Source organism: Schistocerca serialis, chromosome 2 (genome assembly GCF_023864345.2).
Source record: "Schistocerca serialis cubense isolate TAMUIC-IGC-003099 chromosome 2, iqSchSeri2.2, whole genome shotgun sequence".
Taxonomy (NCBI): Eukaryota; Metazoa; Arthropoda; class Insecta; order Orthoptera; family Acrididae; genus Schistocerca; species Schistocerca serialis.
Genome location: NC_064639.1, coordinates 621,985,450 through 622,006,383, shown reverse-complemented (window position 1 = coordinate 622,006,383; position 20,934 = coordinate 621,985,450). Strand labels below are relative to the sequence as shown.

The window sequence follows — 20,934 nt, the reverse complement described above, 5'->3', positions numbered from 1 at the left end:
CTTTTTGGTATTGGCCGGAGCTGTCCTAGCTGTAAGTATGCACTGCTGGTGTGACTCTGCTTGCATACTTATAACACCAATTCTCCAGAGTGCTACACTTAGTCACATTAGTTCCAATTGGTGGATCTCTGTCACATGGCTTTTCACAAAGTAGTGCCATGTTTATGCGGAAAGTCTGTTGATGTTTACATTCACTGGTGATGTTTTGATATGAGCTCTTAAAGGGAGGTCGGCAGCCCACCTTGCTTGTTTGTTGTGTGGGCCCTCTAACTGCTAAGGGGCCGCTACGACACTCACTCCATTATAAAAATGTTAAACTGGATACTGAGTTCACTTTCAAACAACATACTTCTGGTTCACTGATTACTGCAACTCCAAGGGGGTCATGCCCATTGTTACACCCATGGTGTGGAAAATTTAATACCCATCCAGCAAGTTAACATTAAAGTCAGCATTGTCAAAGATATACTGGTTGAATGGACTGGCTGACTGTTTGATTGTAGCCTTCTTAACTCACAGAATGTAGTATATTTTGAGTCTAGCAGCTTCATCATAAGTAACTGCAAATTGTAAAGTTGCTCAAATATTCAGAAAAAGTTTGGATTTTGTAGATATATGTGGCTACTGCAATCAAAATGGTAGATGAAACATTTTGACCACACTGCTATCATAATGGTGTGCACCTGAGCAAAGATGAACCTAGTGGATCCAGTTTGTCAAAATAATAGTGCAAAGTAAGGGAAGCAGTGTTTGTAGGACAACAGATCATGGACCCTGGACACCACCCCCCCTTTCCCATTCCCCCCCCCCCCCCCCCCAAAAAAAAGAAATTATTGAATGGGGGGTAAATGTAACCACTGAAAATTTGTGAGAGAATATCCTCTAAAATGATCTTTCCAGCAATTTTCACAGGTCTAAGCCTTTATTAATGAAGGCCTCTCATCCTTCCGTTCAGGTATTAGATGTCTTATAGCATTTTGTGGTCAGTGTTCCTGAAAGCGATGGTTCACTCTGTTGGTGAATTGGAGAACTTATAACCTTTTCTTATTTTCTCATTTTCTCCTTCAGGTGCCTTTTTGCAGATCTCATATCTGTATGATTGTCTTCATTTACCAGACTGAGTAAATTCCATACTCAAAAATGGCATTCCTTGCTATTTTCTGCAAGAAATAATTTACATTGCTTTGTCAACACATACATGGTGTGACTTTCCTTTTTAACCAGTTACGGGGGATTGGTGAAATGTTTGAAGACATGCTAGGTGGTACTCAGTGTTAAGTGCATCTAAATCTGTACCCAGATTATCCAATTGGCTACTGCCATGCTGTGAAGTATCAATTTGATAACATAATAGCGCCTTGTGATTAGCAGCTTTCATAGATTTTTTGGATGCATGAGAAGTCACTCCATCACATAAAATCAAATTGTGGCATAAGCAATTGCTTTAGTTTATATGTTAGCCTGAGAACATCATACCCACACTGCATGGAAGTCAGAATCAGTTTCTCATTATTGTACCTTTGATTGGTTTGTTGATTTGGGGGAGGGGACCACACAGTGAGGTCATTGGTCCCATTGGATTATGGAAGGATGGGGAAGGAAGTCAGCTGTGCCCTTTGAAAGGAACCATCCTGGCATTTGCCTGAAGCAATGTAGGGAAATCATGGAAATCCTAAATCAGGATGGCAGGACATGGGTTTGACATTGTCCTTCCAAATGCAACTCCAGTGTACTAACCACCACACCATCTCGCTTGGTTATTGTACCATTCCTGACAAGCACTGTGAACTATTACTTGCTCCGTTTCTCTCAGTAACTGTTCATTTACATACTACTACTACTTTATACAGGCTTCAAGGACCACGGCATCTTCTCCTGTCTTAACGAGATTTACTTCACCACCTGCCAAACTTTCTTGCCAGAGGAAATACTGCCCTGTGTAATACATTGTTGCATATGAATAAATTGTACTGTTGCTATTCATTCACTCTTAGTGTTCCATAGATCCTTACTACAGAAAGGATATTCAGAGATGTGGAACAGGTCATGGTATACATTAACAAAAGACAAGAAAATTGTAGAACTTATTCTTTGTGCTGCATTAACAGTAAACTGTCAGTATTACTGCTTAATGCTAATTAGACTATGCCATTTAGATTTTATTGAGTCAATTAGTAATGAAGCTGCTACACTGAAAAAAGCTGCTGTGTTCTCAATTTTGCTATGTAGCTACTGTTTGTCTACTGTTAGTAGCTTAATATTTCAAAGAAAGAAAAGTCCAGGTTGGAATATCAACAGTATTATGAAAAGGATAGATTGCTACTCACAGTAAAGATGACACTTTGAGTTGCAGACAGTCTCAACAAAAGTATTGTTACACATTGAGCTTTCAGCCAAAGTTTTATTTAGAAAGGACACACACACACACACACACACACACACACACACAACTGCTATCTCTGGCTTCTCCAGCCAGAATGCAACAAACAGATCCATGGCACAGCCATGGACACCCACATGCACCCTCCTATGCCAAACTGATTACGTGCCATTTTGAAGAAATCTTCCTAGCCTCGCAAAACTGCAAACCCCTGGTCTAGTTCAGGTTCATTGACAATATCATCATGATCTGTACTCATGAACAAGGCATCGTATCCTCATTCCTTCGCAGCCTCAGCACCCTCTTTCCAATCCACAACCCACGTCACCTGGTCCTCCTCAACCAAGCATGCCACCTTCCAGGCCATTGACCTCCAACTCTCTGATACTCCATCCACATCTCTGTCTACATTAAACCCATCAACCACAAATAGTATCTACATTTTGACAGCTGTCATCACTTCCACACCAAAAAATTCCTCACATACTGCCTGGCCTCCTGAGGATGGCATATCTGTAGTGACAAAAACTTCCTTGCCCCATATGCTGAGAGTCTCAGCAAGTCCTTCTCAGACAGCCGCTATCCCCAGGACCCAGTCTGCAGACAGATCTCATGTCTCATTTCTCCTCACATCCCCAATCCTCCCACCACATCCAAGAACTGGCCACAAAGGAGTGTCCCGTTTATCATCTGAAACCACCCCAGACTGGAACAGTTGAGCCCCATCTTTTGCATGGACTTTGCCCTGAAATGAGGGACATCCTACCCAAGATCCTTTTCACCCCTCCTAAGGTGGTGTTCCATCAGTCACTCAACCTCAATGACATCCTATAGTTCAATTCTTTTATCTTGGTGGTTCGCGCATGCCTGCCCAGAGGCGGGAGGTAGCTGCATTGCCAGTTGGATGCGCCAAGCAAACTTACGTTTAGGGGGGAGCGCGCAGTTTATGAAGTAAAGCCACCAAAGCCGCATTAACCCTTTCGCTGCTATAGAGACATGCTCCCCACATTCCGCACTGTGCGCGATTTTGTCACCACTGCACTGCTCGTCTGTGCAGACACATGGTGTTCCGACTGCTTTGACACACTTGTCATTCGATTTCACAAAAACCATTTGGCCCAAAAATTTGATTTTTACACATTTTCTTGACTGATACCTTCCCCCCATAAATGACTTAATTTTGTTTCGATGTTCAACGCAGTTATTGTGCAGCATTAAATGGTTCAAATGGCTCTGAGCACTATGGGACTTAACATCTATGGTCATCAGTGCCCTAGAACTTAGAACTACTTAAACCTAACTAAGCTAAGGACATCACACAACACCCAGTCATCACGAGGCAGAGAAAATCGCTGACCCTGCCAGGAATCGAACCCAGTCGCGGGAAGCGAGAATGCTACCGTACGACCATGAGATGAGCTGCATTAAATGTAGTAAACCACTGCAGAAAATTTTGAAGAGTTTACAGAGGTAAAAGTCTATAGTGTATACTTTCCGTATGGTTGATTTCAGTTGCCACTAGAAATTTCAAAAAATTACATTCAAACGAATAAAATTCATGAGGTAAGACACTTCGATATTGTTTTTAAATAAAGAAAATATTAAGCACAGAACAAGGTTAGAACTCGGAACCTTTCGCTTAGCGGCCAAACACTTTAACCATTATGCTAACGCAGTTCACCATTCAACATAGTTCCTGGAGGACTTTAAACTAGGATGCAAAATACCGACAAACACTGTTGGTATTACTATGAATTACTCATGTTTCATCGAAGTACAATAGGAAATAAACAATTACCACTGTTCTTTATTGCGAAAAAGCGGTTAGTGAGAATGTTACAAACACCTTTCCTTGCTATTGCCTGTATTAGGAGGCTTATTGTTTGTTTGGTTTAATTAATTAATAGAATGTGAAGCATTTGGTATAAAGAATGCTTTTTCCAAACTTTCTATAAAATAAATACTGCTATCAAGATATTGCTTAGCAGTTGGTATAAAGAATGCTTTTTCCAAACTTTCTATAAAATAAATACTGCTATCAAGACATTGCTTTTGTTCAGTTACTTTATTTATAACTGAACGTTTCTAAAACTGAAGACACTTGTCCGTGCTCTGTACTGCAGTCGAGCTCTGGCAATGTCATTCTCTGTTCATTGGCTGACTGTGTTTTGTGATGTCAGATGCGCAGAACGAACCTAAACTCGGCCGCCATCATAAATGACGCGCACTTTGGAATCCATCCCAGTGCCACTCCCAATCCTAGTCCCTTGCCCCAGAGATCATATCTCTGTGGAAGACCCAGATGCATGACCTGTCCAATTCACCCATCCAGCACATCCTGTTCCAGTCCTGTGATATATGATATGTGGTTTATTCATCTCATTACGTACAATTTTCAAATCATTTGATTTGATGTACAGGAGACACCTCAAGGTTTACAAAAGAAACTTTTTTCACTTTTTTAAGAGAAATACAAAAGTTTACTTTATATTTTACATTTCTAAGGTACAGCTACACATGTACATAAAATAATACATGTAATGCAATCCCTGTGTTCAGACTGTGAAGCTGCACTCGATGAATTCATCAACAGAATAATAACATTTTTCCACCAGAAGAGTAAAGAGCAATCTTTTCAGTGAACCAATCTCCATTTTAAATATATTACTGCCTTTTATTTTATTGAAAATTTTTAACCCCTTATACTCTGGCATTTGGGCATAAAGTTTTAAACAGTGTGTTGGAAGTTTGAAGTTATCTCTGTGGCAAATGCTGTAGTTGTGGTCAAAATGGAAAGGGTCTAGTGTATGTTGATTTTTGTATAGGAACACCACCATCTCATATATGTAAAGTGAGGAGATAGATGGTATTTTTAAATTTTTTAACAGTGGTCAACAGGATTCTCGTTTTTTTGCAACACGCATGTTTCTAATTACTTTCTTTTGTAATACTAGGAGCCTAGTGACATTTGCTGAATTTTCCCAGAAGATTATGCCATAATGAATAACTGACTCAAAGTAGCAGTGATAAACTATCTTTCTGGTATCCATGTTTGTGGCACCTGACAACTTTGTGTACCTTCCAATTTAAATTTTTGTCAAGATTTAGGCCTAAGAACTTCACTTGGTTTGCTTCTGTGATATCTTGATCATTGAAAGTTATCTTTATTTCACTCCTTTCTACTGATTTAGCTCCAAATTGCATCATTTTGGTTTTAGCTACATTTAGTTTTAGTCCATTTTGATAGAACCAAGATTCAAGTTTTTCTAAAGTATTTTTGGCTTTTTCTGGAATATTTTCAGATACTTCATTTTCAATTAGAACTAATGTATCATCAGCAAATAAGACTGAATGAACATCAATAGCAAGTGGTAGGTCATTTACGTAAAAAAGAAACAGATAGGGACCCTATATCGAACCTTGTGGGACTCATTGGGGAACTGTTTTCCAGTCTGATGAATAATTGGTTCCATTTGAAGTTAAAATTTCTCTTTGTTTTCTACCTGACAGGTAAGAGCTAAACCATTTTAAAGCAGTGTTCTTGATTCCATACATCTGTAATTTGTGGAGGAGTAATGCATGGTTCACTGAATCAAAAGCTTTAGTTAGATCACAGAATATTCCTGTGACCTTTCTACCTTTATCTAACGTGGAGCATATTTTTTGAATAAACTCATTTATAGCATTCACAGTGCTTTTACCCTGTTGGAATCTGAATTGGTTTTTAAAAATTATATCATTTACAGTAAGAAAGTTATTAATTTGTTTTGCTGCAAACTTTTCAAACACTTTAGAGAAGACCAGCAAGAGAGAGATAGGGCGGTAATTCCCCATATCTTCTGTCGATCCTTTCTTGAATAGAGGTTTGATCTCAGCATATTTCAATACATCTGGAAAGCATCCCTGTTCAAAAGATTGATTTATAATAGTTGACAGTGGTTGAGAAATAATATCGTACACATACTTGATTACAGATGATGTTGTTTCATCCCACCCATGTGAGGTTTTGTTTTTTAGAGACAATATTTCCTTTTCCACATCTCTTTGGGTGATTTTTTCAAATATGTGTTCTGGCTGTTTCCAAGTTTGTGATGCTGTGATAGAATGTCATATCCACATCCGATCTTACTACATTTAGGAAGAATTCATTGAAACAACTTGACATCTGAACAGGGTTTACTATAATTTCATTTTCATGTCTAATTTTCAAAATCTCATGAATTTTTACTTTGGCTCCTAATTCAGACTGACCAACTGACCTCACTGCTTTTGTTTTATTTCTATGTTCTTGTATGAATTTATTATTTGCCATTTTTTTAGCTGTCACTACAACTTTCCTAAATACAGCTTTATACTGTTTGACATAAATAACAAAATCCGGATTTCCGTTTGATTTTAACTTATTGTGGAGCTCTCTCTTTCTGGCACTAGAAATTTTTATTCCTGTTGTAATCCATTTGAGTTTACCACTTACTTTCTTTTGCTTATATCTACGAGGAAATGATTAATTAAATATCTCTAAGAAACAATTTAAGAATTTATCATAGTTTATTGAGCTTGAACTATTGTGGTCTACAGCCAGCTTATTATACTTAATTTACTGTGGAATAAATCTGTTTTACTTTTACTGAGATCCCTTTTTATACACACTTCTGGAGGCTTATCCTACTCCATCAGAGATCAGGCCACATGTGAAAGAAAGCAGCCATGTCATACACCACCTCTGCTACATAAATTTGACAGCTTTTTATATTGGCACCCTCTCCCCTCAATTTGTGTCACTGACTACACTCCCCCCACCTGTACCCTGATATATCTCCCCCTACACTGCCCCACTCTGGATTGCTGCTTCCTTTTGACATGACATAGCTGCACTGTGGCGATAGCGGCTGGATGTTGTGATCATGTGTGTGTGAGGTGTGCTTGCTTGTGTGAATGTGCATGTGTTTCCTTTCTGAAAAAGGTTCTGGTTGAAAGCTCAGTGCGTAACAATATTTTCAGTGTGCCTGTCTGCAACTCAACATGTAATCTTTACAGTGAGTAGCAGTCTATCATTACGTACTGTAATATTTACTTGATTAAAATGGTACTTAATAAAAATGTCTACAAGTACTTAGTGCTCTGTACACTACATTACTACTTGACATGTAGCTTCATAACTAATTGACATGTAGTCAACAGAACTTTTCAGTCCTTGAATCTAAACATTCAGATAATTTGTTGAAAGAGTATTTAGTGAGATATTTTTTTTTTAATTTTGTTTAAATTGTTAGGGATTCCCAGTTTCTTGCTTTGTTAGACTGGAGCTTGTTGAAAATCTCCACACTGAAGTATATAACCCCAGACAGGGAGGACAAGTATACAAGGAAATTATTTTTTTGCCTGGTATCGTGACTGTTAAAATGCAGTTCAGCTGAAACTGATTTTTATTATTAGCAACAAAAAACCCTCCCATGTGGGGTTGCTGGTCACCCCATCAGCCACCTCTCAAAGTGGCAGATCATGGAATGCTCTTCAGATATGGAGGGGACCAGTGAAATAAATAAAATACCTGGGGCGGACCAAAACCAGCAGGTATGAGGGCCAATGGCTTGGAAGAAAGGCAGAGGAGCCCCCAACCATCAACTGCTACCTTGCGGTCAGTAGAAGGATCTACTGAAAATGGAACCAGCTACCCAATGAGCTGTAAGGGACAACCCCTCAAATGCTTGGGCAGAATATTAACAGTCTTTCCCTGTAAAAATCAGTTGTTGTGGATGCTAACAAAGGAATAAACCAGACAGATATTTTGATGACCCCAGCAAACAATAAAGGAAAAGAGATTTGTACCTACTAACATGGAATGTATGGAGCCTGTACCAAGCTGGAGCTCTACATTACATCAGCTGATAATGCAAGTAATCAACAACGATATAAAACTATTTGCTCTACAGGAAATTAGGTGAACTGGAAGTGACTTAATGGACTGGGGAAATTTCACTATATTCTATAGTGGCAGGAGGATGAATACCTTTAGAACAGGTTTCGTGGCTGCTAATGAACTGAAACATGTTGTGATATGCTTCAAACCATTCAGTGAATGGATGCCCATATTAAGATTAAAGGGACAGTATTTTAACATAACAATTAGAAATGCACATGCAGCCACAGAGGAGGCAGTTGAACAACAGGAGGATGAGTTTTTTGAGCAAGGTAGAGATGTTATATGATCAGGCTTCTGCACATGATATTAAGATCTTAATTGGAGTGCAAAAATAGGAAAAGAAGAGGCCTATCAGGCAATTATAGGAAGACATAGCCTCCCTGAAATATCAAATGGTAATGGAATTAGGGTTGTAGATTTTGCTACAAATTAAAACATGACTGTCAGCTGTACATGCTTTCTACATAAAAAGATACATACAGAATCATGAATGTCACCAGATGGACAAACTAGAAATCAGATAGACCATATATTGATTGATCGGAGGGACGGAGCAGACATAATGGATGTTAGGAGCCAACGTGGAGCTGACCATCTATTGAGAATTAAGTACAGGCAAAGGAACTCACTATTGGGTAAACAGAAAGGCCACAAACAAAAGAGTTTTGACATTAAGAAGCTGAAGTTACAAGAAATTTGGAGAGCATATCAGATGATTGAAGAATAGATTAAGAACAATACCAACACGTCAAATAAACATATAGAAATAATGTGGAAACGATGTAAGACTGCCATTGTTGAGGCAGCTGGAGAGGTTTTGGGACACACACGGGTTTAAAGGAAGGCAGATTGATTTGATGAAGAATGTATGAGAAGAATTGTGGAGTGTAACAGAGCATGAATGAAATTATTTCAGAGAAGAACTAGAGCAATTCTGAATGAATATAATGAGGGCACCATGTAGCTAAGAGGGTTTGCAGACAGAAGAAAAGAGCACTAGAAAAGAAAAAAATTGGAAGAAATTGAACAGATATGAGAACAGAAGTAAGTATGTGAAATTAACAGAGGATTAGAGAAGGAAAGGCCGGCTTTCAAGCCAGGACAAATATATGTAGGAGTAAGGAAGGGGACTCGATAGGGGAGAGTAATAAAATACTTGACAAACGGGCAGAGTGCCCCCAAGAGTTACTGAACCCAGAAGAAGAAGGATTAGAACAAGAAGAGCTGGTGGAAATAACTTATTATGGACTAGAGATCTTAACACCAGAACACAAATTGGAGGAAGTGATACAAGCCATTAAGACCTTAAAAAACAATAAGGCGCCTGGAGAAAATCAGATCCAGGCGGAACTTCTCAAATATGGTGGGGAAACACTGTGGAAAACAATGCATACAGTAATACTGAGCATCTGGCAGGAGGAGGGTATGTTGATGGAGTGGAAAACTGCTATTATGTGCCCCATACATAAAAAAGGAGAGAAATTAAACTGCCAGAACTATGGAGGAATCTCCATGCTATATACTACATATAAAGTGTTCACCAAGATCCCAACTAGAAGGCTTGCTCTCTATATGGAAAAGAGAATTGGAGACTATCAGAGTAGCTTTAGAAGAAATAGGTCAACAACTGACCAAATATTCATGTTATACGTACTACCTGAAAAATATTGTGAACACCAAATAAACATACACCAGCTTTGTATTGATTTTAAACTGGCCTATATAGCATCTCAAGAGTGGCATTGTAAAATGTGATGCAAAAGGCTGGAATACCTTAGAAGCTCATTAAACTTACTATGATGACACTCACTGAAACCAACTGTAAAGTAAAAATACAGGGCAAAACCTCCAGAGAAGTAGAAGTGAAGAAGGGATTGAGACAGATTGAGAATATCTCCTCACTGCTATTCAACCTCTGCCTAGAAAAAGTCATAAGTCAGATAGAGTTAATCAGAGGAGGAACCATTTATAATTGTTCACTGCAGTACCTAGCCTCTGCAGCCAATGTGGCATTACTCATATGAAACACTGCTGTGCTTGCTGATGCCTATCAACAGCTGAAGAGAGGTACAAAGGAACTTGGCCTGGTAGTCAATGTTGAAAAGACTAAATATGTGGCAATGCCAACCAGTGACACCTACCAAATCTCAGTATAGCCAACAAGGAGTTTGAAAGGGCGAGAGATTTCAAGTACCTCAGATTGACTATCACAGAGACAAATGACATCAGCAGTGAGGAGAAAGCTAGAATAGCAACAAGCAACAGATGCTACTTTGCCACACTACCCATGCTTAGAGCTCACTTATATCATGAAAATCTTAAATCATCATTTACAAAACAATTATAAAGCCAGCTGTTATGTATGGTGCCGAGACATGGACAATGACTGCAGATGAGGAAAGGATCCTTAGCATCTGTGGAGGGAAAGGTTCTTCATAAAATATTTGGCCCAATATATAATCAAGAAGGTTGGCACATCCATACGAATGCAGAACTAGAACAACTTTTTGAAGAACCTGACTTGTCACTATTATTAAAGTAAGAAGACTGTGGTGGGCAGGACAATTGGTCAGAATGGAGGAAGACAGAACATGTAAGAAGATTTTTCGTGACAAGGCTGGAGACGGATGATGGAAGATACATCCCAGAAAGAGGTGAGTGGACAGAATTGAAGAAGACGTAAAAAAACTGTGTGTCAGAGAATGGAGACTGAAAACCATGGACTGGATAGAATGGCAGGATATTGTGATGCAGGCCAAGGCCTTTAAAGGGCTGTAGAGCTGAGGAGTAAAAGTAAGTAAATAAGTAAGTAAGTAACAAAAACACCTAAGGAGCCATTGTATTGGGAAGTGAATATAAGAATTCTATGATCCTTAAAAAGACATTCTACTTTTCAGAATGTTCTTACTGCTTGCTTTTGCTGAATAAATGCTTTATTTACTTTAGGTGCACTGCTGCAGAAGATAATTCCATAAGACAATAAGAAAATATACAAAATAAACTAACTCTCTTGTCTTTAGGCCAACAGAATGAGAGATGCCTCTAAGGCATAGTAGGGCAAACTGAGTTTCTTGATTAATTTATCTGTATGTTGACTCCATTTTAACTCGTTTTCCAATTCTATCCCAAAGAATTTTTCATAGCGCCTTTCATTTAGTAGATAAGTACTAATGTCAATTTTTGGTACTAATAGTCTGCTATTTTTAAGTTGTGTAATGTCAGTCCTTATGAGATTAAGACAGACTTTAGCTGTGAACCACTTATAGGCCGGTTCAGCCATCATTTTGGCTGTGTCATTTAGGTTTGAGTTTGGACCCTTGAGTAGTATGCTTGTGCCATCAGTAAACATTATAGCTTTTGAACCAACCTTTAAAGTCACTGGAAGATTATTGATGTAGGTTAGAAACAAGAGTGGGCCTAATATCAGTTCTTGTAGCACTCTGCATGTTATGGTCCCTCATTCTGAAGTTATATTTGTGCCTGACTTGAGATACTGTCTATTTTGATACCCTCTGCTTTCTGTTATGAAGGAATACTCCATACATGCAAGAAGGGTGCTATTAATGCCATAGCACCTAAGTTGACAAGTAGAATTTTGTGGTCCAAGACTTTGACAAGGTCATAAAATGTACCAACAGGGTAATTTTTCTCATTTAGGTCACCTAGCACTTCAGTTGTGAGGTAATGTATTGCTTTTTCTGTGGGTAACCTTCAGTGAAATGTAGACTAATTAACTGATTTTCAGTTTTGTAAATGAGTATTACCACAAAATTCTTAAGTTTGCCAGAAAGTGTGCCCCGAATCATTGATGATTACAAAGCTAGCTTTAGGGTAGTCCCATAACATCAGCAAATGATATTAATATTCTCCTAGAAACATCATCACAGCCAGTAGAATTAACGCTTTTTAGTGACATGATGAATTTAGTAATCTCTGGTTGTATATTTGAAACTAATGGCTGTTGGTGGTGGTGCCTGTAGTCTTTGCACTAATAAATCTAATGCATTTTTATTTTTATTACTGGGTGCAGTGTTTGCTGCTGCTGTAAGATAATATCACTGTTATTTCATGAAGGAATGGAAAATTATAGGATGCCTTCAAGGGCTACAACACTACTAAGAAATATTATGTGGCTACAGAAGGTATTTATCTTCTCCTATGCTCCTCCTTTCCTCTCTTGATCTAGAATAACAAAAAGAAGTCCTATTTTCAACAAACAGCCCAGAAGGTTTTGGAAGATGTTGGAGGAAGGGTGAAGGGTACTGGTATCTTGTGTCTCCCAGGTCCACTTGGCTACCCAACTCTCTGTACCAACGTTAAAACAATTGGAAAATTAAAGTTATTATGGTAAAACTTGCACTTTTGTAACTTTTTTATAATTTGATAGATTTGTTGTTCCTGTGAAGCTCTGTAACTTGGTAAGTTTAACCACTGAAAATTATAAGAAATGTAGCACACTTCAAGAAAGATTCCTTGTGGAATGAAGGGAGGAAAAATATAGAGAAAAAAGTGAAAAAGTGCCAAAAATTGTGCTTTTTTACTTCCTCAAAGTAAGCACAGGGTTCTTGTCACAAACTTGGATTTTAAACTACAGATCACCTTCATACAGTGTAATGAAAAGTTCATAAAATTCAAACCTTTTGTAAGGTTCTCCCCTTTTCGAGAACTTGCTGACTGAACTATTAACAACACAATGTTAATGGATAGATAAAAAAATCTGTTCACCAAGCAGCAGCAGGGGAACACACTGAAAAGGGTTTAACTTTTACAAGTTGTTGGAGCCAGTGGCTCCTTCTTTTGGTAGAAGAGTTGAAGGGTCCAGTTCTGTCCCCAACAATGAGTCTTTCCTTCTCATCCCATCCGGTAAATCTCCCCTGACTCAGGGTTCTGGGTGAGTTTTCTGAACTGTACCCCTTCCCCTAAACCTCTCCGGTCCTTTTCCTTCAACCTTCTTCCTTCACCTTCAACTCTTCTGCCAGAAGAAGGAGCCACTGGCTCCAACAGCTTGTAATCTATTGTCAATGACTGGATTATTAGTCTTTTTTCCATTTTTGAACACCTTTTCTCTTATTTTATCACTGTTCGTGTCCTGTTGTGTCTGCTTGTTTGTGTAAATTTACTTAAATATGTACTTTTAAAAATCACAGAATTCAAGATTTTACAGCCACAATTCACCACATATATAGGTAACACATGAACCCCTACCTTTTCCTATCACCAACAGTCTGTATCTTGGTATGTGTGACTCTACTTTGTTCCTTGTGTTGGTAGCCATCATATCTGGTGTCATACCATTTTAAGTTGCTCTTTACATTAAGCATTTTGAGATGTATGTAGAGATTTATGACTACAATAATTAAACATCTTCTTGCAGAAATAATAAACAGCCACTCTGTTTGCAGCTGATTGGCTGTTTTATTATTTCCACAAGAAGATTTCATCCTACAGTGCTGCTCCAGCCATGTACAAAATTTTAAAATAATTAAAGAGAGAAGTTTATGACAGTGAGTATTAAAGAGAGGGTAACAGTATTCCTTTGGTCCAACTTTACACGTTATTGTAGATGCATTTTCCTATGGTTTATATCATTGACAATTATTGTAACTTTAATGTAAATTTAGTTTGAAATCGACACAAATTGCTAAGTGTTTTACCAGTTTCCTGTCTATTTCTATGAATCATAGCAGGAGTTCTTGAGTTTTTCCAAGATTGAGCAGGTGTTTATTTGATACCTACCAGTTCATTACTCAGTCCATTGTTTTTAGCATTGCGAGATGCAGCTCTGTAGTGTTATGGTGTATGTTAATTAGTATAATATCATTCACCTAGCAGATAATTGACTGAAGCTTTATGCAGCTAGTCAAATCATTTATTGCAACTAAGACGAAGTTTGATCCAAGGACTGAACTTTGTGCCACACCTTTTCTGCCACAGCGTGTTGTCTGCTTTTAACCAAGACTAACTGCTCCTGTTATGTAATAAGAATCAATTACAACCAACAGTAAGTCATCTAGACCATAAAATTCAGATTAAATGAACATTAGACCATAAAATTCAGATTAAATGAACAATAACAGAGAAGGAAAGTTGCTACTCACCATATAGCGGAGACGCTGAGTCGCGATAGGCACAACAAAAAGATTCACACAATTATAGCTTTCGGCCATTAAGGCCTTTGTCAGCAGTAGACACCCATACACATATGCACATACACTCATGCAAACGCAACTTGCACACACGTCTGCAGTCTCAGACGTGTGTGTGTGTGTGTGTGTGTGTGTGTGTGTGTGTGTGTGTGTGTGTGTGTGTGTGTCTACTGCTGACAAAGGCCTTAATGGCTGAAAGCTATAATTGTGTGAATCTTTTTGTTGTGCCTGTTGTGACTCTGCGTCTCTGCTGTATGATGAGTAGCAGCTTTCCTTCTCTAGTATTGTTACATTCCATCCTGGATATTCCATTGTTACATTTAATGAACAATATGTCATGGAAATACAATCAAGTCTTTACTCTAACTGTATTACACCACTGACATTGTTTCTTATTTTCAAAAAGCAGCCAGTCCTTTGTTAACAAATTTGAGGGCAGTGGGCTCATTTTTTTTCCTTGCCAGAATCTAAGTTGACTATCAAAGACCAGGTCACAATTTTCAAAATAGTTGCATAGTTGCCCGTACATCAGATATTAACATATTTTTATGAAACTTGGGATGACTGAAACGGGTTGGTAGCACTGTTTGTATCACTTTTCTCACAGTTCTCCTTGGTCTGTTTTCTTTATTGTTTATTTTTCTCTCTTTTCTTTCCTGAATCTTTTATTGCTTTTTTTCTATTATTAACAATTATTTTTTGTATCTATTCATCTTCGTGTTCACTGAAAAATATCTTTTTGGTCTCATCTCCTTATCTCCTGCAGCTGCAAGTGAAGATTTTTTAAAATTTACATGTATGATAATTGTGTGTGCCACTCATTGAATGTAGAGCTGCAAATGATTTGCAGTAAGATAGGAGGCAATAAATCAGAATGCTATCTTTTCTCTTAGCACTTTCTAACTCATACCAACATAAATAATGGAATAATAATGGAGGTATATCATGTGATATACTTATTTGCTAAATGACTGTTTTAAATTCAGAGACTATAGAGTTTAGTTATCCTGCATGGTATAATCATCTTTAGTAATTATAACTATGTGGGAGTTTAGGTCCTTATCATTATAAATAAAACAATGAGCACATTTATTGTCACACTTCAGATATATGTCATTATATATCGAAAGTATCACATAGACAGAACATAATGGCCGCCTTGGCCCAAAGAGTTTTTGCGCACCAGAGATGTTATGGCACGTCAGTGTTGCCACAGAGGCACTCCCCCACCCCCCTGCTGTGCGGAGTACGAGGCTCTGGCTGTTGTGGGGGGAGTGTGCAGGTGTCGCGCCATCTTCATCCGGAGGGGGAACTGGCCAGGGCGGGGCCGGGGTTCGAGCCCTTTTGGATGGAAAAATGTAATCACAGTGCCACATCGGTGGGAGTATGCGGCGACGGGTTTGTGAGGTGACAGGGGTGGGGGGGAATAGACGGAGACACAGGGTACAACACGTACAGTGTCCCCGTGGTGTCAATGAAAGATTCAATGAGGGAAGGATCTAAGGAATCGGGGATTGGTGAGGAATGGAGAACGGAAAGTTGGAAGGTGTCATTGTCGGCGGAGTGGGGGGGAGCGTGGATGACTAAGAGAGAATCATTTGTGGTAGTTATACAGATGTCAGACGGTGAAAAGTGTGAGACGTCGATGGAGACGGTAGTGGGTTGTTGAATGTCGGGTGAGAAGTGTGTGACGGGCATAGCAGGAGAGGGTGGGATGAAGGGTGTGGCCCTGGACTCTGCCCAGTGAGGGTTCCCAGCATTGGGGAAGGAAGCGTGGCCGGCGTGTCGTCCCTTGAAGAAGCAGCGGTGTGGAGGTTATTGTCCGTCGTGGTCGGTGGCATCGGGTCGCTGGAGGTGTTGTCGTCTGCAGTGACCCAAGCCAGCTTGAGTCGAGACACTGACACTGTCGAGGGTTTGCCTTTGATACAGGTGTTGAATGTATTCGATGAGTGCCTAAGTACACTGTAAGGGCCTGTGTATGGGGGCAGGGCGGCACGCACTGTATTGTCCCTAAGCATCACAGCTTCACATGTGGCTAACTGCTGCTGCAAGAATGTTTTAGGCGGGGTGTGTGCTTTTGGAGCAGGTGCTCTCTGCACTCGTATCATCTGTCGTTTGTTCTCGATTAGCACAGGGTATTCGATGGTATCTTGGAGCAGTGAAGGCTCAACAAACGTGGCTGGTAGAGTCAACGGCTCGCCATAGAGCAGTTCAGCCACCGAGCACTGCAGGTCATTTTTATATACAGAACGGAGGCCTAGCAGTACCCACAGGAGGGCGTGTAACCACCGTTCATTGTGGCACATTAGCAATGTCTTTAATGTGCTGTGCCATCGTTCCACTAAGCCGTTTGATTGGGGGTAGTAGGCTGTCGTGCGAATGTGGCCTACACCGAAGAGCTCGCACATTTTTGTGAAGAGGACAGCCTTGAATTGACGGCCTTGGTCTGTAGTAATGATTTCGGGGCAGCCAAAACGTGCCACCCATGTGGAGAGGACAGCGTTGGCAACTGTTTCGTCCGAAATATTGGCTAGAGGGGTTGCCTCGACTCATCTAGTTGTTCTGTCAATAAAAGTAAGCAAGCATCAGTAACCATCCACCTGGGGAAGGGGGCCGACAATGTCGATGTGGATGTCTGCCAGAAGGAGAGCGGAAGACGTCTGAGGGGGGCGTGCAGTGGCGTCCGACTTTGGAACGCTGGCACGAAATACAAGTGTGACACCAGTCGCGACAGTCTTTGTGAAGCAAGGGCCATACGAAACGCTCGGCGATGATGATGCGTGTAGTTGCGCGAATGCTCGGGTGGGCGAGACTGTGCAGTGCATCAAACACTGATCGACACAAAGAGGAGGGGACGAGGGGGTGTGGCACGCGAGTGGACGTGTCACACCATAGCTCCGAGCATGTACCGGGGATCGTCTTGTGCACCAGGCACAGAGAGTGATTATTGTCAGATAAAAGGCTCGCCAAGGAGTCATCATTTGTTTGCACTTGAGCAAGAGCATTGAAGTTAATTGAGGAAGATATGCCCTAGATGTGGGAGAAATAATCAGCGGCTATGTTGTTGGATCCCCGAAAGCAATGTACATTAGTTGTGTATTGTGAAATGAGGTTGAAATAACGGAACCTCCTAGGAGGTGGGTCAGCTGGAGGGTTTGTGAGACCTTGGGTGAGAGGTTTGTGGTCTGTAAAGTTCGTGAGGGGGTGTCCCTCAACGTCTTCGCGAAAATATCTAATGGCTTCGTAGACAGCTAAGAGTTCTCTGTCAAAAGCGGACCATTTGCACTGAGAGAGAGAAAGTTTTTATTAAAAGAACTTAAGAGGTTGCACTGCGCTGATAGATATTTCGCTAGCGTCCGTGGTGAGCGAAAGTGTTGCATCCCGGTGTGGATGGGCAAGCGTGATGGCTTCCGCGAGTGTGGTTTCGAGTTTTTGAAAGACACACACGACCTCTGTCTACGGCATGCGCCTGTCACCTGACGTTTGTGGCCCACGCAGTGCATCTGAGAGGAGGACCTGTAGTTCGGTGGCTCTTGGAATGTGGCGGCGGAAAAAATTGATCATTCTTAAGAACCGGCGGAGTTCATGGTATGTTTCTGGTATCAGCAGCCGTTTAATAATGTCTATTTTCTCTTGTGTGGGCCGAATACCATCGGCTGAAACTGTGTGTCCCAGAAAAACAACAGAATCCTGTCTCAGTTTGTATTTGTTGACAATCACACCGTGGGATTGTAATGTGTCAAACAGCACCCGGAGAGGAGGAAAAGATCAAAATGTCGGCCAGGTACACGTAGCAGAAAGGTAGGGGTCGTAACACTGTATCTAAGAACATCTGCCAGGTTTGGGCAGCGTTTGTCAATCTGTAAGGCATATAAATGTATTCGAAGAGGCCGAAGGGTGTGGTGATGGCCATTTTAGGGATATCTTGTTCGTACATTGGTATTTGGTGATATGCGTTCTCACAGTATACCACACTGAAAATTTTAGCGCCTGTCAACTGAGAAGCGAAGTCCTGAATGTTCGATACTGGATAATTGTCCATGATTGTGCAGTCATTGAGACATCTATAGTCACTACAGTGACTGTAGGAACCATCCTTCTTTGATGTGAGATGAATTGGTGACGACCAGTCACTGGAGGATGGGCGTACAATGCCTGCTTTTAATAGGTCTGAGATGATAGCTTTCGCCACTTTGAATTTGTGTGGATTCAGGCGTCATGGTCAGTGTCTGACCAGAGGGCCCTCAGTCGTATTGAGTTTGTGACATGCACCGCTTGTGATTGATAACATGCTACGCGCGCGGGGTGCGTCATTAGCATTCAAACACTCATGCAATGAGTCAATGATTTGAGCGCATGCCAGTTTGTGCGAAGAGCGAATACCTCGAAGTGAGGCGAGTTCAGATTTCATGCTCTGTAATGTCTGTTTGGTACGCTCGATAAGGGAGGTGAGCTTGGCCTGCGTTTGCTTGAGTTCACTGATTTCTTGTCATTGTAGTAGCACATCGCAACTTTTACTAGTTAACATGGCAGCAAAAAGAGCACATTCAGTCTGCAATAGGGAAATGTCAATGTTTTTTGACCGAGTGGGTGATACAGACGCAGTGGCCATGAGGGCGATAGTCTTTTGTGAAGGTTGATGGACTAATGTACTTTGCAGAATGTCTAGCGAAAATTTATGGTGTCACAGAAAGTCAATGCCTAAGGCCGAACAAGTCATCTGTGCCACGTGAAAAGTCCACAAAAGCTTCAAGTCTTTTGACAGTTTGAGCGTTAAAGGTGCTGTACCTAACACTTTGATATGAGAGTCATTAGCCGCGCAGAACAGTCTGGGTGAGGAAGTTAACATGGTAGGTGCGAGAGCTGGGGGTATTACACTCATATCAGCACCACTGTCAACGAGGAATTTAGTTCCTGAGACGAGGTCAAGAGCGAATAGACAACCGTCGGCGCTTACCGTGTTAGATGCTGTTGCTGCTGTAAGGCATCTTTTTTCCTGTGTGCGAGATGCTGCACCTATGGCACCTCGTGAGCTGCATTTCCCGCTGTGCAATGGCTGCGACATTTCCTGGCCGCGTCACCGAAGTTGGCGTGGAACCAACACAGCGGCCAGGCTGCGTTAGACAGGGGTGATGTAGAGCTCCTGGTGTTGGCTGTGTCTGTTGTGGAGTGCTGCAGTGCGATGTCGGTTGTCATGACAGATGCCATGGAGGCTGTATCTGGTTCCCCGTGATGGCAGGCAGATGTCACCACTGTCATAGCGTGATCGTTGAGGAATTGAGCTCACCCGAATCCTGGAGGGGGAAGGGGGGCGGGGGGTGACGTGCTGTTGAGATTGCTACCTCCATTCTTCATGCTGTGTGCTCACCTGTTAATAATCCTGAAAGCTCGATCCGCAACTGAAAGCTTCTCGTCCAAGATGCTGTTGGTGAGCGGCAGGAGCTGTAGTTGTAGTGTTTCTGGCATTTTGATGAGCCACATCGACCATAACGCTGTATCGGGTAGCAAATCCACAGGAGCGAGGACGTGGATTCGTCGCCATAGTCCTGATTGGGTGAGGTCATGCAGGTGTTCCTCGTGAATGATATGATTAATAATGTTGTCCAGAGCTCAAGAAAGTCTTTCACAAATGAGTCTTTTCGCCTTCGTGTATTTCGGTGAAGAAGGGGGGGGGGGAGGGGGGGGGCTGATCACAATGTCACTAATCAAATCCAAATGGTCATGCAAATGTCCCACCAAACACATGAAGCATGATTCTTCTGAGTCAATGCCTGTGGTGGTGAATATAGAGTCGACTAATGCGAACCATGTGTCAGGCTACGTTTTTGCAAAAGTTGGCAGTTTAGGTAACTTAGTTGGTTTGGAATCCATGACCACTGGGTGTGTAAGAGCCACAGGTGTGGGAGCAGTCAATATGGCATCTGCCGAGGAGGGGGGGGGGGGGGGGTGTAGGCCCGGGGTCTCGTAATCTGTTATCTGTTACACCCCTCGGATCGGTCGAGGTACTAGGAGAGGTCATATTGACTATACACTGTTCAGTTCGATCAGAAAATTGAGGCTGTGCGTAGCCAGGCGTGGAACCGATTTGCAGCGCGGATGATGTAGCAACCGTGTAGTGGCACTGCTCCAAAAGTTGGTGCAAAGTTCTGAGGGGGGTTGCGCACTCCTGAGCATGCGACATTAGCGGTGGAATGTCTGGATCTCTTTTTACACTTTGTCCTGTATCTTCGAAAGAACGATCTTGAGGCAAGATGGCGGGTGGTACGTACGCATTGTCTTTTGAGTGTTGTGGTACTGCAATCCACTCGCAGGTCAGATGGCCTCGAAATGTTTGATGTATAGAGTCCATGCGTAGTGCAGGTGGGTGGCATGGTCAGATTCTGACCGTAGAAATTGTATGGCGGTACACCTCGTTGCGTATGCCACATGACGATACAGGCGGTTCACTCGTACAAACACGATTGTTATTGTTATTGAACTCAGGT

General features: G+C 41.2%; 1 protein-coding gene across 1 annotated transcript in view; it reads left to right on the top strand.

The window, feature by feature from the left end:
- Positions 1-20,934, top strand: part of LOC126457678 (mitochondrial uncoupling protein 4) — a 422,954-nt gene that overhangs the window by 288,555 nt on the left and 113,465 nt on the right. The gene's annotated exons all lie outside the window — the stretch shown is intronic.